The sequence below is a fragment of the Kogia breviceps genome, chromosome 4, assembly GCF_026419965.1.
Source record: "Kogia breviceps isolate mKogBre1 chromosome 4, mKogBre1 haplotype 1, whole genome shotgun sequence".
NCBI classification, from domain to species: Eukaryota; Metazoa; Chordata; class Mammalia; order Artiodactyla; family Physeteridae; genus Kogia; species Kogia breviceps.
Window position 1 is genome coordinate 73,996,161 of NC_081313.1, and position 27,503 is coordinate 74,023,663.

Consider the following 27,503-nt stretch of genomic DNA (forward strand, 5'->3'; position numbering starts at 1 on the left):
ATTCTTAAACAGGTATAACCTTCCAAGACTGAACCAGGAAGAAACAGAAAATATGAACAGACCAATTACAAGTAATGAAATTGAAACTGTGATTAAAAATCTTCCAACAAACAAAAGTCCAGGACCAGATGGCTATACAGGTGAATTCTATCTAGCATTTAGAGAAGAGCTAACACCCATCCTTCTCAACTCTTCCAAAAAATTGCAGAGGAAGGAACACTCCCAAATTCATTCTATGAGGCCACCATCACCCTGATACCAAAACCAGACAAAGATATTACAAAAAAAGAAAATTACAGACCAATATCACTGATGAATATAGATGCAAAAATCCTCAACAAAATACTAGCAAACAGAATCCAACAACACATTAAAAGGATTGTATACCATGATCAAGTGGGATTTATCCCATGGATGCAAGTCTTCTTCAATATATGCAAATCAATCAATGTGATACACCATATTAACAAATGGAAGAATAAAAACCATATGTTCATCTCAATAGATGCAGAAAAACCTTTTGACCAAATTCAACACCCATTTATGAAAAAAACTCTCTTGAAAGTGCACATAGAGGGAACCTACCTCAACACAATAAAGGTTGCATACAAGAAACCCACCACAAACATCATTGTCAATGGTGAAAAATTGAAAGCATTTCCTCTAAGATCAGGAACAAAACAAGGATATCCACTCACACCACTATTATTCAACATAATTTTGGAAGTCTTAGCCATGGCAATCAGAGAAGAAAAAGAAATAAAAGGAATCCAAATCGGAAAAGAAGAAGTAAAACTGTCACTGTTTGCAATGACATGATACTATACATAGAGAATCCTAAAAATGCCACCAGAAAACTACTAATCAATGAATTTGGTAAAGTATCAGGATACAAAATTAATGCACAGAAATCTCTTGCAGTCCTATACACTAATGATGAAAAATCTGAAAGAGAAATTAAGGAAACACTCCCATTTACCACTGCAATGAAAAGAATAAAATACCTAGGCATAAACCTACCTAGGGAGACAAAAGACCTGTATGCAGCAAACTATAAGACATTGATGAAAGAAATTAAAGATGATACCAACAGATGGAGATATACACCATGTTCTGGATTGGAAGAATCAATATTGTGAAAATGACTATATTACCCAAAGCAATCTACAGATTCAATGCAATCCCTATCAAATTACTAACGGCATTTTTTACAGAACTAGAACAAATCATCTTAAAATTTGTATGGAGACACAAAAGACCCCGAATAGCCAAAGCAGTCTTGAGGGAAAAAAAATGGAGCTGGAGGAATCAGACTCCCTGACTTCAGACTATACTACAAAGCTACAGTAATCAAGACAATATGGTACTGGCACAAAAACAGAAACATAGATCAATGGAACAAAATAGAAAGCCCAGAGATAAACCCACGCACCTATGGTAAACTAATATATGACAAAGGAGGCAAAGATATATAATGGAGAAAAGACAGTCTCTTTAATAAGTTTTGCTGGGAAAACTCGGCAGCTTCATGTAAAAGAATGAAATTAGAACACTCCCGAACATCATACACAAAAATAAACTCAAAGTGGATTAGAGACCTAAATGCAATACCAGACACTATAAAACTCTTAGGGGAAAATATAGGAAGAACTCTCTTTGACATAAATCACAGCAAGATCTTTTTTGATCCACCTCCTAGAGTAATGGAAATAAAAACAAAAATAAACAAATGGGACCTAATGAAACTTAGAAGCTTTTGCACAGCAAAGGAAACCATAAACAACACAAAAAGAGAACCCTGAGAATGGGAGAAAATACTTGCAAATAATCAACAGACAAAGGATTAATCTCCAAAATATATAAACAGCTCATGCAGCTCAATATTAAAGAAACAAACAAACTAATCCAAAAATAGGCAGAAGACCTAAATAGACATTTCTCCAGTGAAGACATACAGATGGCCAAGAAGCACATGAAAAGCTGCTCAACATCACTAATTATTAGAGAAATGCAAATAAAAACTACAATGAAGTATCACCTCATACCAGTTAGAATGGGTATCATCAGAAAATCTACAAATAACAAATGCTGGAGAGAGTGTGGCAAAAAGGGAACCCTCTTGCTCTGTTGGTGGGAATGTAAATTGATAGAGCCACTATGGAGAACAGTATGGAGGTTCCTTAAAAAACTAAAAATAGAATTACCATATGATCCAGCAATCCCACTACTGGGCATATACCCAGAGAAAACCATGATTCAAAAAGACACATGCACCACAATATTCATTGCAGCACTATTTACAATAGCCAGGTCATGGAAGCAACCTAAATGCCCATCGACAGATGAATGGATAGAGAAGATGTGGTATATATATACAATGGAATATTACTCAGCCTTGAAAAGGAACGAAATTGAGTCATTTGTTGAGATGTGGAGGGATCTAGAGACTGTCATACAGAGTGAAGTAAGTCAGAAAGAGAAAAACAAATATCATATATTAATACATGTATGTGGAACCTAGAAAAATGGTACAGATGAACCGGTTGGCAGGGCAGAAATTGAGACACAGATGTAGAGAACAGATTTACGGACACCAAGGGGGGAAAACCGCAGTGGGGTGGGGATGGTGGTGTGCTGAATTGGGCGATTGGGATTGACATGTATACACTGATTTGTGTAAAATTGATGACTAATAAGAAACTGCAGTATAAAAAAAACAAACAAAACAACTAATACTAAACTTTATTTGGGTTATTTGTATGGCAATATGTTAATATAAATATTTCAGACATCATATGATATTTCTAAAAATCTTATATGTTCTGGTATAATGTTATAAGCCATAATTCTAGTTATTACTTTTAAATGTATATCTCAGAAATAACTAAAAAAAAAAAAAAAAGAATTTACACACTTGATAGTTTACCTTCTAGGAAGTGGCACCTCATTCTCCACCCTTGAGACGTAGTGACTCATTTCCAAATACAAGAATAGGAGAGAGAAAAATAGTAACCTTACAGTGGAGAAACCTGGCAAACACAACGTTAGCGAAGCCACGAAGGCTAACACTATCAGTGATGCCCTGTGGATATTGTCCCTCTGACATATGACATAAAGAGATCTTTATATCTCTGTTGTTCTATCCGATAGTTCATAACCCCAGATTAGTGTGAGAAAAAAAAACAACAACAACAAACCTAGACTTAGGTGATGGTACTGCATGATATTTAGCTAGTACTCCTTGAGACTGTCAAGGTTCTGGTAAACAAGAAAAGCCTGAAACTCTTTCACAGGCCAGAGGAGTCTGGGGAACCAAGATAACTAAATGTAATATGGTTCTCTGGCTCGGGTCTGGAACAGAAAGTGGACATTCTGGAAAAACTGATGAAATGAAAATAAAGTCCATAGATCAGGTGAAAAATAAAACAATTTGCATATTAACTTTAAAGTCTAACAAACAGCTCTCTTAAAATAGGAAAGAGGAACTGTCATTGCATCAACAGCAAATCAATTACAAACTATGTAGTGGTGAAGAATGGGGGAAACTCAGCATTCCATGTGGCCAGACCAATGTCACACGGAAAGTATGGTGTCCCTGATTACAACATGTGAGTCCATAATTAAGGATCCTGAAACATCCTCAGCAAGTGGTTTGAAAACTGTTTTCTGCAGAAAACTAGCAATTTCTGAGAAGGCAGTGCTGATCAGTGAAAAGACATGGCACTAGACATGTCCCTATCTCCAACTCAACTATACTATCTTAGAGTCACATAATATTATATTTCGCAAGAGGGATCCATGGCTTAGAATAAAATAGAAGAAAAATCATTATGAATCTAGATAAGTGCTTATGGAACTTTAATGGGTATACAAATAACAGGACATCTTGGTAAAAGTAGGCTCTGATTCAATAAATCTGAGATGGGATCTGAGATTTTGCATCTCTAACAAGTGATACCCACCCCAGGTGATGAGAGCACTGCTTGTCAGAGAACAACACTTTAAGTAGGAGGGTTCTAGATCAAAATTTTAAACTGGTGTCTTATCCATAAATTTCACAGAGGGAAATTTGCTGTTATTTTTAATGGGCTTTATAATTTTTACTAAGGTAATGTTCTTCATAGTTAGCTAGTTTCTGGTTGGAAAAAATATGAAAAAGGGGTTTTTTGAGCTACAGTCCTCTCCATTTTTGATCCCTCAGTACCCCCAATCTCACTCTTATTTCCCCTAACCAGCCCCAGAACCTTGACCTCATGTAGCCAACTTCCTTCAACCATCTTCTCAGCCATCTCATCCTATAACCAGTCATTTCAACAATAATATTTAGCTCAATTGAGATGTTCCTATGCCAATTATATTTTGTCATAGCCCATGCCCAGCTCAGTCTCAGGCAGTGTTCAGTATCAATTACATCTTTATAGAAAAGGGAGGAAAGTGGATGTTTCAGGTTTTTTAAAACTCATGCTTTTATATTTCATCTGGGCATTTGCCTGACATTTAAAAAATGTACTTCATGTTGATTCTTATTACCTTCTCCATAGGGTGTTCCAAGCCTTCTACAACCTCACAGACCAAATTTTAGTCCCAAACACTTAGCACCCAGTCTATTTTCTGCTTCCCAAAACTGAGATTCTTGAGCTTAAAACATCTTTGCCTCAATCCTGATACTCCCTCAAACTACTGAACAATACCTTTCCTTCAGAACAGACAACAAATCAGTTGTCTGATTGTTGTCATGAATGTCACTTCTTGTTCTTGTTCTCCAAGAAGGTCACCAATGACCATCTGCCAGTTCCCATGACATTTTTGTTTGCTCCATTTAGCATCTGATACCATGGGATAGCTGCTTTTAGAAATACTTCGGGGCATCTTCAACTTCAGGTTGCTTTCTGAGCTTCTACCCAGTTTTTTATATCTGCATTGCTGGCTTTTTAAAAAAAACTTTTATTGTAAAAGACAGGAATTTGCAAAAGTTATATTTGACCTCTAGAATCTAATTACCTGCTTTTGAATCTTAGTACTAACATTTTCTAGCTTTATGATTTTGAGCAAGTTGCTACACTTTATGTGTTTTTATGTTTTCATCTGTAAAATAATGGTTGCTGTTATCTATCTCATAGGATTGCTTTATGATTACATGAGTTAATATGTAAAATGCTTACAACTATGTCTGATAGACAGTAAGGACTAGATAAATGTCAGTTAGTCCTATCACCTATCTGCAATCATTCTTTTATATAGTTTATCCACCCTCATTTTATCAACTATCTCTTTTAGATGTCTCACATCTTTCTGTATCTCTAACTCAGAGTTCTTCAATATTACCGCTATTGACATTTACCACTATTGAGCCAAACGACACTTTAATGTGGGGAGCTGTCCTGTACATTGCAGGGTGGTGGGCAATATCTCTAGTCTTTACCTATTATATACCAGTAACAACCCCCAATTTGCCACACATACACACACACAAAATTGTCTCCAGACATTGCCAAATATCTCCTGGTGCCAAAATAGCCTCTAGTGGAGAACCACTGTTCAAATCCTTTTCTGTCTATGGAGATGTTTCTATGAATATCTCTTTGATGTCTCAACATATGTGCAAAGCCTAATTTACCATATTCTCCCTCCAGACAAATTTTACATATTGTTTTATCTACTGTCCTAAGTAACGATGATAGAAAACATAGTAATATTGATTTTATTCTCTCTTGCTTTCTACAGTCTAGTAAATTGTGTAAAATATTCAATCCCAATTTTTTACCTCTCATTTCCACTGACATTATCAGAATCAGCTCCTCATTCTTTTGACAGAGTTATGCGGAAACCCCCCTCAGTGGTAGATATACCCTAGTGACAGTAGGACAAAGATCCAGTCATCACGAACCTTATATCCTAGTGGAGGGAATAGGTAACAAGTGAATAGGTTAATCAACTGTCTGATTTTCAGTAGTGATATGTTTCATAAAGAAAATAAAGCAGCGCAAGGGGATAGAAGAAGAATGAAAGATGGTCTTTTAATCAGGGGGTTAGTAAAGGCATCTTGGAGAAGGTAACATTCCAGTGCCTCCTGTGAAGAGTCTCATCATACAAAAACCCGGGGGTGGCAGCATCAGACATAAAAACCTTGGGGTGGCAACGAAGTTGGCAATTATGAGAAAGAGCAGCAAGGTCACGGTGTTGGAGGTTATTCAATATATGGGGTACTTGTCCAGGTCGGATTTAAAAGGAAAGACAGGAACCAGATTCTAAAATAAATGCACGAGCAAAAACTTCTACATGTCACCAAAAATGAAAAGAGATGAAGCTAAGATGATGAAATTTTAGTGAGTCACTTGATTGCTTTGATTTTCAGATTTTTAATTTTTTTAAATTTTAGCTATTATGTATTGTGTTGTGATTGTGGAAAGACATAAATATATTTTAAACAAATTTATTCATGTATTTTATAAAAATTCTCCATTGATACAATAGAAGTTATATTCAACTCCTAGTTTAGAAGAAAGTCAATATTCATGTTACGTTTATGAAATTTAGACAGTTCTGTAAATAAATATAAACCCAAAGATACTTCAAAAGCATTTGAAAGACAAAATATTTTCATGTAATTACTACAGCATTGCAATTCTCCATGAAAAACATGTGAATTTTAGTCTAATGCTATTAAAATTAGCTTTACAAATCCAAACTATGAGACAGACCAGAGAAATGATTTCAACATCGCAATTACACATGGCACTTATGTTCTGTAAGTGATTTAATAGGTAACATACTTTTTAAAATTAGCATAGTTCAAAAAATTAGCTCTGAATGTTAGCAGTGCCTGAAATGACTGCTAAAATTAAGGGTGTGCTGATGTTTTGCCTTCAAAATTTACTTTTTGCCCCTCCAAACTCTCCTTGCCCCTGCTGTAAGAATTTATTACTCAAACACTAAAACTTCCTTTGGGCAAAAATACAATGTAAAAAAGCTGCCTGGGATAAATTTTATTAGATCGCTTTTTTTGTCTTTTGTTTGTTCTATGGTTATTGTTTTGTCACCTTTGCTTTTTAGACTTGAATTGTATGTGTTCAATTTCTCCAGATGAAGGGGTAAACGAAAGACAGAATGGCAGACCTAATTTAGAAATCTCCTACTTTTGTGTACTTAAGTCAAATCCTTAACTCTATTCTAACGTAGAGGTTTTTTTTTTTATTTACAGATGTCCTCATTAGCCTTCTTGCTGTGGAGACAGATACCTTTCTTGTTTCTATTAGTCCCCACCAGATTAAATTACTTACATCAGGGCACTATTACACTTCCACTGGAGCTAGTGCTGCAGAGCAAAACAACACTGGTAGGGGGTGAATTGTTATCAAGAGAAAGTTTACTTTCAGTGTTAAGAATTAATTTAGCTGAATTGGTGCAGTGAATGTGGTAAACACAATCCCCTCACTGCTGTTTGTCAGGGTGTGTTATATCACCCTGGATTGCTTTGTCAATAATCTGCCTGGACTGTGAGCTAAAAATCTAAGATCGCTTGGATGACTGACAGACTGGAGATAGCTGATAATTCTAAGGAATTGGAGGTGTAAAATCTTTAAGGACCATGTCTACAGTATAAATGCCAGGGTATCTCCACATCACTCTGTACTTACAAAAGCAACAGCATTGTTAATGGCAGCCTGTCTGTCCATCAAGTTTGCTACCAGCAGATTTATCCCTCTTTCACTCCTTATCTTTCTTTGTTGTGTTTATTTTGAAACCAGCTGCAGAATAAATTGCCTCTTGTCTTCACCTCCTACACTGAGTACAATGATATGTTCTGTAAAGTTTAAGATCATGGTGTTTTTCAAGCACTCATTTTTCAGAACACTGATTTCTAATTTTGTTTGTTTATGAATATGTATTGTTTTTTTTTCTTCTGTGGGGGCTTTCAGCAGAACACTAAAAATGAATTATTTATTTGGCAGGTGCTCAGGATCTAGATAAAGGTGTGTGTGATATTTCATAGAGAAGAAAAAAATAGAATTAAGATAATTGTGTTGTTATTGCTCTGAATAATTCATTAGATCTGCTCTGTTTTAATCAAATGATTAAAATTAATAAATAGCCAAATAAGCTGAAAAATTATATTGCTATTAAACAACTTTCAGAATTTAATGAAGTTTTAGGTCTCCCTCTTTTATGAACATCTGCCCATTTTTACTTTTCTAACTTATGACTGGGAGGAAAGATGATTGTGGCTGGACAGATTTAAAGATCAAAATTAGAATTTATATAATGTCCAAGTCCTACTACAAACCTGAACCATCTCATGCTGCTGGTGGGAGTATAATTTGGGCGAATTACTTTGGAAACTTTTTGCTAAGCTTACTATTAAGTTGATCATACACATATTTTTGCACTAACAACTCCTCTTCCAAAGGTATATAGGTATACATTCTCAAAAAAACATGTAAAAAAAAATCAACAAACATTCGTAAAAGCCAAACAATGCCCAAAAAGTAAGTATGTAAAGTATATACATAAGATATATATAGTACATGTATAAACACTATTTTTAATATGGATAAAATAAAAACAAGTAAAGTGTGATCAACACTAGAATGGATAAATTGTGGTATATATTCATCCAATGGAATACTATACAGTAATGAAAGTGAAGAATGTGCAGCCATACATGACACGTAGATGAATCTTACAGACATAACATGGAGCCCAAGGAGCCAGGGATGTCACTCAATTATCCTGTTCATGCAAAGTTCAAACCCGGCCATAAATAGTATGCTAGGGGTGACTCTTGGGGCATGAGTTGGGCATGAGGAGACTCTGGGATTCTGGTAATGTCCTGTTTCTTCACATGGATGTGGTTAGATGTTGGGTTTGTTTGTTTGTTTGATGGGTTAAAATTTATGAAGATGTACACTTATTATTAGTGAACTTTTCTGCATCTATGCTAATACTACAAAAAAGTTTAGAATTTTAAAAGTGTCCATATTTTCAGGTAGTGTTTGCAACTATATCCTAAATTTTAATTATTAGGCATCTCCTATATTCTCTCTAATCAGTGTTTCTTGGTTATTTGCAGAGGAAAACAAAGGTAAGAAAAAAGGGAAAGGAGCTTTAGATAAAGTAATAATCTATGAAAAATACACATATACGACCTGAGTAACAGCCATACACACATGTAGGCACACGCATGCACACACACTCATTTGTGTATATTTAAATGAAAATTGTGGCCTCCTAAATTGGTAAGTAATAAAGGCAAACATTCATCAGTCATTATTTTGCAATATAAAGTTTCTTAAATTTTGCTAATTATCTGAAAGCCAACAGGCAGCCATTTTAATTTGGACTGGATATTATATGCAATAACAGAAATATCATTCATTCTTTCACAGAATCTTTCTGAGGACATATACTTCTGAAATGAGCATTGTGCTAAGACCAAAGATATGGAAGTAAGATGCACAGTCCTTGCCTTTCCATGGAACACAATGACTTTTTCCTTCAAAAAACCTGTCAGCTGTTTAATATCTACCAATATTTTAATGCTATTTCAGAATGTTTCACTGACTGCAGTGTCTGACTCAAGAAGTTGCCCAGTGGTTTATGCACATTTTTAAAGTCTGACCCTTAAGAGGTGCATTAGTCAACTTGAGCTGTTATAACAAAATTCCACAATCTAGATGGTTTAATCAACAGATATTTATTTCTCACAGTTCTAGAGGCTGGGAAGTATTCTTTCTGGTTTGCAAGTGGCTGACTTCTCATTGTAGCCTCAAATGGCTGAGAGAGAGAACTAGTTGTCTAGTCTCTTCTGCTAAGGACACTAATCCAGTCATGAGGACCACACTCTCATGACCTCATCTAAATCTAATTACCTCCAAAGGCTGCCACCTCAACATACTATCACACTGGAGGCCAGAGCTTCAACAGGTGGATTTGAGGGGGGGAAACAGACATTCAGTCCATAACGAGAGGCAATATTTGGCAATGACCTATTTTAAAAGAACTGTATTTCTCTGTCTGAGCCTCCTGCCTTTATTTCACTGCCCTTCTCCCTTCCTTGCCTTTTCCTTTTCAACAATGACATGAAAAAATAGTAAAGAATATATTTGCTAATTTCAATTCATTTTATACCCGTGACAGTAATTATACAGGCAAATTCATTACTATTATTACCACTAGACTTTTCTCATTACCATTGCTTTGATATAAAATAAATGAAAAATTAGAATAGAAATCTATCATCACAATTGTCTGGTATGTAAAAAATGATTTTATTCCTTAGAATGATGTCATCTCAAATTGTCAAGTTAACTGGAAGATGTAATTTCTAGACTCTAAAACTTGATTTGATTAATTTTAGTTAATATTTTGTTATAGAAAAAACAAGATATCATTATAAATTTCTGTCATTTTGAAAGTTTTAGTAGCTATTTTTAATGTGGAAATGGTTTAGGGATGTTTAGTTCAATTTTGTCTTAAATAAACTCCATTTTCTAGTTGAGCTATATTTATGACAATGCAAAGTTAGATTCCACTATGGCTCTTTCTAGTAGTGTTAACTAATTCTACCTCACCAATAAGCCAACCATACACATTTAATATACTTTAGTGTCTTAAGTAATGTTTGGCCGCACGACATCAATGCCAAATTTTTTAAAGGTCTGAAATGTTTGGACTACATAGCTTTAAACATCCACATAAATGTTAAGAAGGTGAAAATTGTAATGTGTGTCTCCATACATCTGCTGGGATATAATCAGAATGGATCTGAAGCAAACCTTTTATTCACAAAAGTTTACTGTTTTTTTTATCCGAACTGTTTCAGAAATCATGCTCTATCAGTCTGTATACAGAATGAACACTGTGAAGACAACGATTTTTTTTTTCACCCTTGGGCTTTGAACAAATTGTAGTGTGTCTTGGGAAGCTTCCACCACCCTGAGTATGAAAATAGTAATCATTTCAAAGAAGTGACCCAGGAAGGCACAACTAGTTGGATGTAGGTGGCATGCTAAATAAAACCAGTTTGTTATCTTTACTACTTCTATGAAGGCTAGCAGATAATAATGGCTGATAAGCCTTAATAAAGGATATAGAAGGGCATTCTAGGTGAGAGAACACAATATACACAGGCATGTAAATGAGAGATGTGCTCAAGAAACTTTGATTAGACCAGTTTGGCAAATAAACAGCGCTAATTTAAAAGAGAGTAATGGACAATAGCCAAGACATGGAAATAACCTAAGGGTCCATCAACAGATGAATGGATAAAAGAATGAAATTTGCCATTTTCAGAAACATGGATGGACTTGGAGGGCATTATGCTAAATGAAATAAATCAGACTGAGAAAGAGAAATACTGTATGATATTACTTGTATGTAGAATCTAAAGAACAAACTAACAAAATAACAAAAGAAGCAGCCTCACAGATATAGAGAACAAACTAATGGTTACCAGTTTTTTTTTGGGGGGGGGCAATATAGGTGTGAGGGATTAAGAGGTACAAACTGTTGGGTATAAGATTGACGCAGTGATGGGGAATATAGCCAATAACTCTTAATGGAAAGTAAACATTAAAAATTATATATAATTTTTTTTTTAAAAAGAGTTACATAAAAGGAAGGATAGGTTGGGAGACATGTAGTTCTAGAATAAATAAATTTGGCCAGAGAGAAACTATTAAAAATATTTTAGTATATATATAACCTGAAAATGGTGTTTTCAGATGTTTATCTAAAGATATTTAACAAGGAGAATGAGCTAAGTAAGGGAAGACATGAGCAGAAGGAAACCTCTTGAGTGGCTACTGCTATACTTTGGACTAAAGGTGATTTACAAAGGCCTGAGTGATGTTATGTTATTTAAACAAAAGGTAGGATGAATAATATAAGATTATATCTTGTTGAACTGCATGTCATGAATAATTTTTAAAAATATTTGTTGTAAGAACTAGGCAAGCAACTTATACCCATTAGGTATATCATTTTACAATATATGAGATATATTGAATTTTTGTATTTCCATTACATTGAAAATTTGCCACCATTCTAACAGTTTATGATTCACAAAAATTTTAACCATATATAGCTATTTCAGGATGATATTAGAAATATATCCTCCCACTTGAATAGACTCTAAAATGGATATCCATAAACAAATAGAGCCAAATCTACCCTATAACAAATAGCATTGCAATAACTTTGAGCAAATTTACCTCTTTAAGCTTAATTCCTTCATCTGTAAATTGGTAACAATAATAGTACTTAACTCTAGGGTTGATCCAGTTATTTGTTACTATGCAGCTATGAGGGTCAACTGGAATTTTTAACATGGTGTTTGGAAATCTGCTTTGCCAGATCACTATCTTTCACTTAAAAACAGCTGATAATTTTGCCAATTGTTTTGCTACTATAAAACATGGGCTATCATCATTCTATCCTCCAGTAGCAGTTTAATCACTGCTTTTTCAACCTCCAACAACTATGTCCTTGTTCCTTTCTAGATTTTACCTCACGTCATCCCAAAGTCAATGTTAAATGATTTAGATTTTTTTGTAAGGGAGCATCCATGCCCTCAAAACTTAATGACTTGAAGCAACAAGAATGTATTATTTCTCTCAATTCCTAGATTAAATTCTGCAGTCCTGCCTGGGCTTACTCAGGCAGATGTTTTCAAACAGCCAGTTGGATGGGGACTGGACTTAGTTAGGATGGCTGGCCTTCACTCTCCTTGGGGTCTTTCATCCTTAAGGACGCTGGGCAAGGCTTCTTCACTTTGTGATAAAAGGAGCATTCCAAGAGGGCAAGCACCAATGTCTAAGTGCTTATCAAGTCTATTTTCATCCCCTATGCTGATGTCATACTATCAAGTAGGTCAGACTGCCAAAGTTAGAGTCAGTGTTAGAAGGGACCAGAAAAGGGAGTGGGGACTCATGGAGGTCATTACTGTAACAAACTATTACAACAGCCTACTGTGTATTAAATGGAATAATGCATAGAAAGTAGTTAGTGTATGCTTACTATATAATAGGTACTCAGTAAATGTTAACTATTGTTAAAACTTAGTAATGGTATCCATGATTATACATTTAACTGTCAGTCTCACAAAGGAGCTATTTTACTTACTCCTTATAAAATGGTTTTAACAATATTCTTGTGGTCTGCCTGTTTTCTCTCAACACCCATCTTGACTCAAGACTTGGTACTTGGATACAGCTCCTAAAGCAATTCCAGTTTCAAAATGGATCAATAAAAATTAGATATCTTACTGAAGATTCCCTAAGGCAATAGATAAGAAAATTTACACTATACACCATATAGCAAAATGTACTTAAATTCTACATTAGAATTTCCTATTCTTACTCAGATTCTTCTGTCCTGTCATGTGCTTTATCTCCTCTCTATTAAGCCTCCAAGATCCTTCCTTTCGTTTAAACAATTCACTTCTCCTTTTCACTAAGTATCCATTAATCAGGTAAACAAAAGTCTGCTTGGTAGCCTTAAATAAAATCATATCTTTCTCCTCTCAGATATGCCTCCAGCCACATCTCTCTAACCTATTCAAGGAGAATGCGAAAACATCTGAGTTTTAAGTCAGATATAATTTAAAATAAAGAAACACAAATTTAAACAAAGAAATGTTAAGGATTAGGCGATCTAATACAATGCAAGTTAGGTGTTAAGGAAACAGAAGAACAAGATCATTTCAATGAAATTATTAGTTCTCATGTCCAACTCTTCCAGCTGACCATAAACAAAGCACTAGGAGAAATGAGCCAACACACACATTTTAAAGTGCTTCAGGAGCACAAAGTAGGAAGCACCTGTAAACGTCAGCAATGTGGGCTTTCACTCTGAATAGAACAGACCGAGCAGCATGTATTGGTAGTGTCATATAAACTGCTTTCTTGAAGCCCTCTACTTATTAGAGTCTTTTCTTTTGTATTTCTCTTTCCCACTCTCTCTCTGAACTTGAACTGATTGCCTCTGTTGTGTACTAACTGCAGACCTTCTCTGTGATCCCTGACACAGAATCAAACTCACAGTTTCTGCTCTCACACCTGCTATTACCCTTTCCTTCAAATACACCATTTATCCTGACAGTAAGTAAACTTATCTGGAGAAGTATTCCTTGTGGAACTGTAGTGTGTCTTTTGGATTATTTGAAAGATCAAGCTTTAAGTTCTCCTTTGATACTAAACATAAGCCTTTTCCTTCTATGAACAAGCTTAGAATGTACCTTTTTATTTCAGGTGGAAAACACTTTGGAGGGATGATAATAAGCAGCATTTAAGTTTATATATCGAAGCTGTTTTGAAACCTCCTATTTTGTTACATCAGTCTGATATGAAAGATAATGTTGCTCAAGAAATGCTATAAAAATGTCCTTCTGAGTGAGCAAGACATTGGTTGTTAGAATAAATCCTCTGTCGATCAAACCCTTTTTCTCTTTAAGGAAAAGTAACAAGAGAAAAGAGTTGAAAAAGCTTTACCAGGTAAGCAAGTTTTTTTGTTTGTTTTGTTTTCTGTGAAACACTATGACTTCTAGACAAAGTAATCACCGTAAGTTTGAGGAAAGAAAAATTTTTGTGTTTCATATATATCTGATGGATTTGAAATGCCACAAAGAGCCATTAACAACACTTTTCTGAGCTGAAAACATTCAATAACTAGATTGTCTATAACAAGATTATCTTACTAGAGAGGTAAACCCCGCATTTTGGACCATGATAAAATAGCATGGCTGAGAGAGCAACAGTAGAGGCAAGTATGTGAACAAATTGGTTTGGGAGGTCAAAATAGTCTAGCATGTTCCTCTGTACTCATAACTTTGCATTTCTGTGTGCTTTTTATGTTCCTTAAAATCACTCAATTTATTGCACTGAAATTAAGCCATTTACTCATATATAATACATCAGACTATGTATTTATTAAATTATATACTGAAAATAATTCTTCCTTTCTCTCCCAGTTTCCAGTTAAAAGTTAAATGATATATACATATTTTATCATATATTGTGAAATCTGGGATCTTTATGCAATCTTCCATATATTTTAACTGAAGATTCACACATAACAAAAGAATCAGTAATCACTAAGTAGTGGGGGGAAATGAACAGATATTCAGATTTCCATGAAAATTTTAACCTGAAGTTAAGAAATTGATCCATTATGTGTTATAAATGGTCGCATCTTTATACCAGAAACAAAATAAACTCAAATGGATTAAAGAATTGGCCGTAAGACCTGAAACCATAAGACTCCTAGAAAAGAACATAGGCAGTAAGCCTTTCACAGTCTTGGCAATGATTTTTTTGGATTTGACACCAGAAGCAAAAGCAACAAAAGCAAAAATAAACATATGGAACTACATCAACCTAAAAAGCTTCTGCACAACAAAGGAATCCATCAACTAAAAGAAAAGGCAACCTATGGGATGGAAGAAAATATTTGCAAATCATATATCTGATCAGGAATTAATATCTATAATATGTAAAGAACTCATACAACTCAACAGCAAAAAAATAATAATCTGGATAGAGGATTTGAGTTGACATTTTTCTAAACAAGACATACAGATGGCCAACAGGTATGTGAAAAGGTGCTCAACATTACTAATCATCAGGGAAATGTGAATCAAAGTCACAATGAGACATCACCTCACACTTGTTAGAATGGCTATTATCAAAAAGACAAGAAATAACAAGTGTTGGTGCAGATGTGAAAAGGGATCTCTTGTGCACTTTTAGTGGGAATGTAAATTGGTATAACCATTATGGAAAACAGTACAGAGGTTCTTCAAAAAATTTAAAAATAGAATTATTATATGATCCAACAATTCCCCTTCTGGGTATTTATCCAAAAGAAATGAAAACACAAACTCAAAAAGATTATCTGCACTCCCACATTTATTGTAGCATTATTTACAATAGCCAAGACATGAAAACAACCTAAGTGTCTACCAAGGAATGAATGGATATAGAAAATGTGGTATGTACTTATACACAATGGAATATTATTCAGCCATAAAAAAGAGTGAATCCTGCCATTTGTAACAGCATGGATGGACCCTGAAAGCACCATTTTAAGTGAAATAAATCAGACAAAGACAAAACCTTATGATCTTACTTACATGTGAAATCTAAAGCAAAAACAGACAAACAGAACAACAAGAACAAAAATCTTAAAGCGAACTCATGGATAAAGAAAAAGACTGGTGCTTGTCTGAGGCAGGGAGTGAGCATATGGGTGGGAGAAATGGGTGAAAGTGTTCAACAGGTACAAAATTCCAGTTATAAAATAAGTCCTGGGGATGTAGTGTGCAGCATGGTGACTCCAGTTAAAAATACTGTACTGTATATTTGAAAGTTGCTGAGAGAGTAGATATTAAAAGTTCTCATCACAAGAAATTAATTGCAACTATGTAGTGATGGCTATTAGATATAATGTAGTGATCATTTTGCAACAGTACATATATTGAATCATTATGTTGTACACCTGAAACTAACATAATGTTATGTGTTAATTTTATCTCAAGTTTAAGAAAATAATTGAAGAAGAACTAAGTTAAAGGTTGTATACTACTAGATATAAAGACTATTTATGAGGCTACAGTATTCAAAACAATGTGGTATAGATGCAGAAAAGGTAAAGACACCAGTAGAATAGAAGAAAGTATATAGATTTAGATCCACACATACATAGCCATCTAATTTAAGGCAAAATCACTACTGCAATGAAATGGAATCTGAAAAATAAACGATGCTTAATCAAGGTAATCCATTTAGGGAAAACAATATTAAATCCTACCTCACGTGATATACAAAAATCAAGTCAGATGGATCATAGACCTCAATGTGAAAGGCAAATAGTAAAGCTTCTAGAAGATAACATATAAAAATATCTTCCTGACCTTAGAATAGTTAAAGATTTCTTAAATAGGATATTAATCATGAAGAGCACTAACCCTAAAGAAAAAATATAAGTTGAACTACTTTAAAATTAAGATATTATTTTCAATTAAAGAAATAGAAAATGAAAATGCAAGGTATAGAATGGGAGAAGGTTTTTTTTTTTTGCAATACATATACATGAGATGGACTTGTATCCAACACATAAAGAAACTCCTACAATAAAACTCTATAAAAATAGACAAAGGATTTGAAAAATACTTTCACGAACGAGGATATGTGAACTGCTTGTATGCATATGAAATGGTGATCAACTTAATTACTTCTCAGCAAAGTGCAAACTAACACCAGTCAACTACCACTGCACACCCACAAGAATGGCTAAAATGAAAAGGACTTACTACACTGAATATTACCGAGAGTGTAGAGCAATTGGAGTTCTCATTAAATGCTGGTAGAAGTATGAATTGGTACAAATACTTTAGGAAACTTACTGAGAGTATCCACTAAAGCATTACCTATGATCCATTATTTAAAAAAAAAAAAAAGGATGTAACTCTATCTGGTGCGTACAGAACAGTTTGAGAAAACGCCATTAAATTAATGTAAACATTTTAACGATATTGATTAGTCTTTAGAATTTAGTAATCACATGAAAATCTCAAAAATGTTAAAAAAGAGAAGAAAGTATAATAACTTAATTAAATATAACTTACAATATCTGTTAACATCTTAAAATATTTCCTTCCAAGATTCTTTTTCCAAGCAGAGGAATATGACATTATAATGTTTATTTTTAAAAATTGGAACCATACTATAACTATACACATGGTGACGTATCTGGCTTTTATCACTTTTACACATTTTATAAGTATTTTATATGATTATTCATTTGTTTTGGATATTTGTAAAATTTATACATTTTAAAATATGAATAACAAACGAGTGCAATTACTACAGTAAAGAATAGAAATATTTTAAAGCCATGAGATATTTTACAAAATTATATATTGTTAATTTTATACCAATTTTTATGCCACCCAGCAACAGCATGTTCATAGCAGCCTGACCACAAAAAATACAAAATTTTTAGCTATATATTTTTCTTTTGCATTATTTTTTCTTAGAAACGAGGCTTTGTTTTTGTGACCCTTCATAGCTTTCTTTTATTTTTTGAGAATGATTATTGTTCAATTTACTCACTGGTGGTTAATAGTTTTATAAATGACTAGTGATATTAATCTTTCCTGTGATATTGCATATAAATTTTATTTCTCAACTTAATTTAAAAACTTTTAACATAACATAGTTGAAGTGGTTTATTATTGTGTCCCCTTAACCAGGATGAGCATGTTTCATAACTTCCTGTACTGTATGGTTCTAGATTCATATTGGCGACAAATAAAATTTGAATGAATTTGGAAGGTAGAAATTAAGCAGCAGCCATATTTTTTATGCTCAGAAGATTAGTGTAGAGTACCACGCATTGTGGCATCTCACACTTGTACTCACCGATCTGCAGTCTAATTTTGATGATATGGGGAGCGTCCTTCCAGCTTCTTATAGTTCTGGGCCAGGTGAGTATGCAAGTCGCGGCAAAGGGCTGCAGCTTCCCCTGCCTGTTTTCCCTGCAGTAGTTGGAGACAGAGAGAATGAGGCTGCTTCCAGTTCACTGCAGTGTGTCCCTTATTCTAGGTATTGTATGTATCCAACTTTCCTTTCTACTACTGATCTGACTGATACCTAATGGCTAACAGCTAATGGTTTCACTCTCAATATCAGAGCGTCACAGAGATACCTATTCCAAGTTCAATAATTGTGCAAGTGCTAGTCCTTATATAAAAATCTCTTACTCTGTATCACTTATGTTGTTCTGCTTCTTTAACCAAACTGTTACAGAAACTGTGAATGGAAGGAGTTCTAGATATGTGTTGTCCTACACAGAACCCACTAGCCACATGTGGCTGTAGAGCAACTTGAAATGTAATTAGTCAGAATTAAGATGTGCTGCATCTATAAAATATACGAGATTTCAAAGGCAGTAAAAATAAAAACATTTCATTAATAATTTTTATATTGACCACATGTTGAAATGATAATGTTTTATATATAATGATTTAAATTAAATTAATTATTTAAATTAATTTCACCAATTTTTTTACATTTTTAATGTGGCTACTAAATATTTTAACAATACAGAGGTAGTTTGCACTTGTGGCTCACATACTTTTACTGGACAGGAACGTTCCAGAGGAACAAGACCTCAGGAAAGAGTTCTCAGAATTGGCTCTAAAATATCTAGAATTGGTTTCTGATCTGATAAGATTAAAGGTATCGCTGACTCTATTTCCATTGGTGAATAGAACTCACATAGTCCAAGGAAAGTATTGATAAATCAGATACTTAATCATCATCTGTAGACACCTGTAGTAAAGTAGCTACAGAAGGCAAAGCTTTGGGAGAGCAAAGAGTTAGTTATCGAATATTATAGTGAAACTAAGGCATATATCTTACTGGGATGGGTGGTTCCTTCTAAGTGCATTGAAGAAGTTGGGGAGAAAAATGTTAATGCAGGGTTTGAAATTCTCAGTCCAAGATCTGGATAAAGAACCAGAAAGATTCGAGGGCTGCCCCCAAAGAAACACTATATCTTGTACTGACAGGGCCAAAATTTATGCAAAACAGATGAAAAGTCTAATTCTAAATATGGTTGAATTACAATGGAAATGGTATTCCCAAAATTGTGGGTTCTGTAATATTAAAATTTGAGCAGTCATTGAGAAGGAGTAAAATGCTGAAAAAGGAATTGAGACAAGTAGGCTGACTTTGGTGAAACTGGAGACATTAAATCCCTAAATTCTGCTGAGCTTCATTTGACAGTAGAAGCAACCTTTCTTCTCCTGCCTGAAGAAGTTAGACTCTCTTTGGTTGAAGAATGTTAAAAACATTTGGATTCAATGTATTAGCTCAGGAGTTGGGAATGACTGGAGAAGTCTGTTTGACTTGTTGACTGAAACCAAGAGCCAAATGTGGTCTATACTAAATAAACTTGAAATAGCAGGATATCATTGGCACAATATAAGGGAAAACGTAGGGATATTGGAATGTTACATTAGGAGAACCTGATCACCAATCACCTAAATATTTACTTGGAGGGCCCAGGAGTTGGTCTCTTCACCAACACTATGTGGAAAGCATCTGTGGAAGGAGCAACAGTGTCCTTGAAGATTTCAGTGCTGGCTGAAATCTACAGTGGCTCCCACTGTAGACCTGGACTTACCATAAAAACTATTATCATCAAACTGAGCTTCCCCAATACAATGGAGATTAGTAGATTGTGTAAGTGTAAAAGGCCAGCATTTAATTACCAAACACAAGGCAAGTATATTCACAGTAATGAGAAGCAGAGCCAAGTATAATCAGAGTTCATTGGTGTTGGCTAGTTGATCATAGTACCCCTAAAACTGAAATAGATTGCCAGTTTCCTAAAATCTTACTTGATTTGTCTAAATGGAAAATCACTAGGTCTGGTGAACAGGAATCTGACTTGAATTACAACATGAGAGGATCATAGCTCCTTCACCAATTCCTAAATTTGTCAGTTCACAAGCCCAAAGCTTGAATAAAGGAGGCTAAGTACTCTTAAAGAAAACATTGCTACACAGCCAAAGTTTTATACTGTAAACTTTTTCTTCTAATTTTCCCAAATGTATCTGAAGTCATTTACCAGTGTGTCTGTGCTTTGGGGAAGAGGAAATAAAAAGACTTTTCCAGGATTACTGAACACTGGCTCTAAACTGACACTAATTCCTAGAAACTCACAGTGTTCAAGTTCACCTCATAGTGGGTCCAGTGGCTCTCAGCTCCAACTTTGGTTGTTTCCCCACTTCCAGAATGAACAATTGGAATAAAGATACTCAGCAACTGGCATAATCCCACATCACTTTCCTAACCTATGGAGAACATGCTATTATAATAGTAAAGCCTAAGTGAAAGTCACTAGAATTGCCTCTACTTACTAAAATAGTAAACTGAAAGTAATAATACATTCCTGGAGAGATTACAAAGATCAGTGCCATCACCAGGGAACTGAAGGTGCAAGGATGGTGATTCTTAACGTATACCACTTCAACTCACCTATTTGGCTGGTGCATGTAAAATGTGATTTAGAGAATTATAGTGGATTATTTAAAATCTAATCAGATGTTGACTCCAATTGCAGCTGCTTTTCAAGTATGATTTTATTGCTGGAACAAATCAACATATCTTTTGACACCTGATTTAGTGAATACTTTTTCTCTATACCTTCTAGGAAAGACTATTAGAAGTAGTTTGCTTTCAGTTGACAGGACTATCAATACAAGCTCATATTTTTTTCCTCAGGACTACATCATCTCCAGCCCTATGTCATAATCTAGACTTTAGGGACCTCAGTTACCTCTCCAATCCACAGGACATTATATTATGTACTATACTGATAACACTGTGCTGACTGTACCTGGTGAAAAGGAGACAGCAATTCGGTAAGACACAGGCCTAGCACAGGGTTTGGAATAAATCCCACAAAGATTCAGGGGCCTGCGATCTCAGCATCTTGGTGATTACTTGGTGTAGTCTTCCCATAGTGAAGAGCAGGCTGCTCTTCATCTCACTGAGGAAGAGGCATATCACCTGGTGGGCTTCTTTGAATTTTTAAAGGAAATACATACTTCACTTGGTGGACTAATTCTACTCATCTGTCAAGTTATCTGAAAGGCTGACAGTTTTGTGTGGACCCAGAACAAGAGAAGGCTCTGCTATAGTTCCAGGGTACAGTGTAATCCACTCTGCTAGTTGGGCTGTCTGATCCAACAGACTAAATTGTCCTGGAGGTATCTGTGACAGATAGGGCATTGTAAGGAATCTTTAAGTGGGCCTCTATAGGTAAATATCAGTGCACTTTTAGGGTTTGGAGACAATGCTATGTCACCCTCTGCAAATAACTCTTCACCTTTCGACAGACAACTTCTGGTTTGAGACTGGGTTATAGTAGAGCCTGAATGTATTGCCATAGCTAACACCAAATAACTGACTGCTTTATTCTTCACAGAAGGCAGCTAGCCAGTATGAGTCAGACACCAGTCTAAGTATCCTGCGAGCTCCAGGAGATACACATCAAGTTCTCTACATGGACCAATTAAAGCTCCCTTTCTTAGGTTTTTTTTTTTTTTTTTTTTTTTTTTTTTTTTGTGGTATGCGGGCCTCTCACTGTTGTGGCCTCTCCCGTTGTGGAGCACAGGCTCCGGACGCACAGGCCTAGTGGCCATGGCTCACAGGCCCAGCTGCTCCGCGGCATGTGGGATCTTCCCGGACCAGGGCACGAACCCGTGTCTCCTGCATCGGCAGGCGGATTCTCAATCACTGCGCCACCAGGGAAGCCCTCTTAGGTTTTAAGTAGAAGAAAATTACCCTGTAGGGAAGTGGTAGGAAAAAGAGCACGTGCATAGGGAGGAGTAAGGGGAGAAGTAGGTGGAGACAGAAACACTCACAGCTTCCTGAACAACCCTCTTCCAATATCCTCCCCCAACCATGTTATATGCTCAGTTTGAATGAGTAACTAAGAGGAGCCTAGCAAATGCTCTAATGTGCCATTAAGATTCTTCTTCAGGAATGAAGGACTTATTTTCCTATTTTCTGGGACTGTAGCCAGCTGACAGTCCTCTCTATCAGCCTTCTTTATGAACTGCTCTCATCTGAAGAGAGGTGACTTGCCCGAGTTCATGCTCCCTGGAAACAATAGGTCTACTTAGGAGTACAAATGTCTGGGCTTGCAGCAACTGTGGACAGTTCTGAAGGGCTAGCTCAACTTCAGAATTCCCAAGAAATGTGTTTGCAACCCAACTTCTCCCTCCACCCAATTCTTTCTCCTTCTTTCCCCCTACAAAGTTTGATCCTGAGAGCATCCACAAGCACATTTTAACTGTACCAGTCCCCATCTCAGTCAGCTTCCCACACACCCAGATTTTCAAGAGTTGGTACCAGGAGGGATCCAATGGAGCAGATGCTAAGATAGGATTTTTAGACTAAAAACCATTGATAATAGGTAAAGCACACACTGTCCCTGATACAAGGTAGCAATGTGATGGTTACAGTTTTCTCAGGTGAAGAACAGGGATGACATAGTGGCAGACAGGAAAGTACTAGTGCATACAACAGGTCAAGTATTGGGAAAATATGGGAAAAACGGTAAATATGAGAAAAATGGAACTGGTTCGCTTATCTGGGGGCAATCAACGTTCATGAAAAAAAAAAATGAAATGTTGAAGTTTATTATTTTTTGATTAAAAGCCAACTGTGAGGGCTTCCCTGGTGGCGCAGTGGTTGACAGTCCGCCTGCCAATGCAGGGGATACAGGTTTGTGCCCCGGTCTGGGAAGATCCCACATGCCGCGGAGCGGCTGGGCCCGTGAGCCATGGCCGCTGAGTGTGCGTGTCTGGAGCCTGTGCTCCGCGATGGGGGGCGGGCCACAACAGTGAGAGGAAAAAAAAAAAAAGCCAACTGTGAAATTGGCAACCTTTTTGGCAGCGTGTAAAAAGACTAGTCTCCTGCAGTTCAAGGGCACAAAAGGCTAGAGGCCAGGCTAGGGCTTAGTGATAAGAGTAGTAGAGTTGCAGAGATAGTTAAATTCTCAAGCCAGATAGATATGCTATACCAAGGACAGGGCTATCGATTGGCACCTTGAGATATTAGAGGAAGACATCTAGGTGGATAGATGGGAAAATCTTAAATCATATTCCCCTGAACCTTCTCAACTGGGAAAAGTAACCCACTACTCTCTTTTAAAGCTAGTGTGTCCTCTTCTTAGACCTCTCCTCACCAAGGCAATGTGTGCCTTGCTCAGGGTCCACTTCTACATCCATTCCTGGCTACCAGGCTAATAACCAGATTAAGTCATTACATAAACAAGCAAGGGATGTGCTGAGACTGAAAAAAAAGGAAAGGGGCTATATCCCAAAGGAAATGCCAAACCTAGCTAACATATACTAACTGGAAGCAAGAGACTATATAAAGAACCAAACCCAAGGGTGATGGATCATGGGCAGTGGAACATGAAGATGGAGAAGGGAGAGTTTACTAAAATGGATATACTCCTCCAGGATCAAAATGTAACATCCTTTCAAGGACTCCAGAATACGAGTGAATGAACACACAGCTAGCTAGCTCCAAAAATTAGAGACAGTGATAGCCCGCAGAAGTAAATTAGAAAATGCCAGAAGGACTGCAATGAAAGACTGTCAAAGAGGAGAATAAGAGGCTCAAGGAAGTTGTAGACCTGTTTTCAAGCACCTTAATTACATGAGTTACCTCATTTTGGAATGCAGAGATGGCTGACATATACTGTCTTTATGTCTCAAAGAAAATTCAGACAAAAATAGTTGAAATTTGACATCCTGTGATTAGCAAACCCTTCCTCTCCCTCCCAGTCCTTGAAGTTAGGATGAGAAATAACATAGAAGAAAATTTCCTAAATCTGCTTACTTGACTATGTTGTTCTGCCCTAGGTCCCCCAATCCAAACTTTTCTTTTTTGGAAACCCACATATTTGTAACTACCATTCCTAGTTTTCAGTATTATTAGAATTTGTAATCTCACTTCTGTGTAATCTCTTTCTTGAGTATGTAACTAAATTTCCTCTATCAGAATCTAGAATATAACTAATTTTTTAGGTTATGAGTTTCCTCCCTATCCATTGTCAGACACAAAATAACCTTATTACTTTTATTTAATTAATTTTCCATTTTTTAAGAAGTTTAGTATCACATATCTATAATTTGAAAATACATTTTTAGCAGCAAATAGAGGAAGTAACAAATTTCTACATTTACATGTTCAAGTTCTCCCAAAAGCAAAGCTCATGTTAAAAAATCATGCTCAAATTTATTTATTTTTGAGTAATATGCATTGAAATTTTCTTGAGACTGTGGTGTATAAGCTTCCTGAAACTCCTTTTTCTATTTTCTTATTGTACATTCACATAAAGCTGTATAGATGGCTTAAAATTGTAACTTGCATTTTCTATGGATAAAATAAATGATTAACTTGACGAAAGATTAATTATATTTTGTTTTCTAAATTAAAAATGCATTTTATTGTTTCTTTGCTGAACTTCAAAATACTGTGTGCTTATTATATTTTAAACAATATATAAAAATGAACAAAAAAATAAGAGTCTTACTCCACAGGGGTTATCACGATTAACACCTTATCTGTCTATATTACTCTGATTTGATTCATAATTTTATTAAAATTAAATTATACTATTCATGCTGTTCTGACATGGTATTAGGAAGTTCTCTGTTAAAAATACAGAACTACATTATTTTCATGCCTGAAAAAAATCTTAATCCACTAAAGTAATTGCACAACATTGAACAGTTAGACTTAAAACAAAATTATTATTTTGTAGCTCATGCCACTAGAAATTTAAATCCCTCCCTAATGCTGCCATTTGTTGATACCCTACTTCTTCTCCTTATTCACTTAACATGTTATAACTTAGTTCACTGTTTTCATTTCTATTCCAATTCCAGCCATCATCCTAAAAGTTTCAATGTACATTACACACAATAAAAATTTCTCATTTCTTTGACCTTCACCTTTCCAATGACTTCATTCTCACTTTCTCACCTATACACTCTTGTGATCAAACCCTGTTTTTTTTTTTTTTTTCCATCAAATCAAATGAACTAATGTCCAACAATCTCCTCTCATTTCAGACCTCTTGTCACATTCTTCTCCTATTTTGACCTCACTGGAACCTTGAGTGCAATGACTCCTCAATTTCTTCCTATTCATAAACACCCATTTTCATTTCAGAAGTATGCCCCAAGTTTCATGATAAGTCAGTCTTTAAAATCAATATCTTAAATTTTCTTATTTATATGCTTACATCACACCTTGGAGAAATAACCCAAATTGTTTCCTACACCTCTGCTTTGAAGAACATAACATAACTGTGAATACTGCTACAATAACCATAAATTAAGTGACCAAGTTTTATAGACTCTTCAATACTCATTCTCTAGTCAGAGAAAACACCTCAGATATTTACCTCTTCCACTTTCCTTCTTAGTAGACTTACTTCAAAGAATAATAAAAATACATCTATTCTTTAAAGTCTATGCTATAAATCTTCCTAGTAATTCTTCCCAGAAAAAAATTATTATTCACTCACATATCATAATCCAATTCCTCAACTATCCTTTGGATATTGAAAACTGCCCACTCTCTACAATCTAACTCCCATCTGCTGTGCCTATATTACCAAGTTAGTCCTCAAATCTAGTCACTTCCCTGTGTTTAATATCTATCAGAGTCTCTGTAAACCACCTCAAGACTTAATGGTTTAAAACAACAGGAGACTGACTTCTGTCATGACAGCATAAGGAGTTCTGTTGACCCATTCTCCAGTAAAACTTGTAAAAGTTATAAAAATGACATACTCATGGAAAGTCTCTAGAAATAATCCTAACCAACAGTGGATGAAGAAATATCTATTCAAGAAAACCTATAAAAATTCAGTAAGAAAGGTGAGGTGGTGGTATTTGAACCAAGACTGCCACAGATGAACTCCCAACACACAAAAGTCTAGGACCAGATGGCTTCACAGGTGAATTCTACCAAACATTTAGAGAAGAGTTAACACCCATCCTTCTCAAACTATTCAAAAAATTGCAGAGGAAGGAATGCTTCTGAACTTATTCTATGAGGCCAGCAGCACTCTGATACGAAAATCAGACAAAGAGATCACAAAAGAGAAAATTTACAGGACAATATCACTAATGAACATACATGCAAAATCCTCAACAAAGAATTAGCAAACCAAATCCAACAATATGTTAAAAGGATCATACACAATGAACAATTGGGATTTATCCCAGGGATATGAGTTTTTTAAATAGCTTCAGATCAATCAGTCTGATATATCACATTGACAAACTGAAGCATAAAAACCATATGATCATCTCAATAGATGCAGAAAAGGCTTTTAGCAAAATCCAACATCCATTTATGATGACAATGCTCGAGAAAGTAGGCATAGAGGGAACATAGCTTTATATAATAAAGGCCATATATGACAAGTCCACAGCTAACATCATACTCAAAGATGAAAAGCTAAAAGAATTTTCTCTAAGATAAGGACAGAGATAAAGAAGCCCACTCTTACCACTTTTATTCAAAATTGTATTGGAAGTTCTAGCTACAGCAATCAGACAAGAAATAAAAGAAATCCACATTAGAAAGGAAGAAGTAAACTGTAACTGTTTGAAGATGACATGATATTGTACATAGAAAATCTTAAAAACATCACCAAAAAACAGATGTCATCAATGAATTCAGTAAAACTTCAGGATACAAAATTAATATATAGCAATTTGTTGCATTTCTATGCACTAAAAAAGAAATATCAGAAAAACAAATTAAGGAAACAATCCTCTTTATAACTGCATCAGAAAGAATAAAATACCTAGGAATAAACCTACCTAAGGAGGCAAAAGACCAGTACTCAGAAAACTATAAGACACTTATAAAAGAAATTGAAGGTGACACAAACAG

The 27,503-nt window shown here is 35.3% G+C and overlaps 1 long non-coding RNA gene across 2 annotated transcripts in view; it reads right to left on the reverse strand.

The window, feature by feature from the left end:
- Positions 1-27,503, reverse strand: part of LOC136794165 (uncharacterized) — a 905,160-nt gene that overhangs the window by 471,794 nt on the left and 405,863 nt on the right. For both annotated transcript variants that reach the window (XR_010840534.1, XR_010840535.1), the window contains exon 4: positions 18,420-18,535. This is a non-coding gene — a long non-coding RNA (uncharacterized lncRNA). The remainder of the gene's footprint in view (positions 1-18,419; positions 18,536-27,503) is intronic.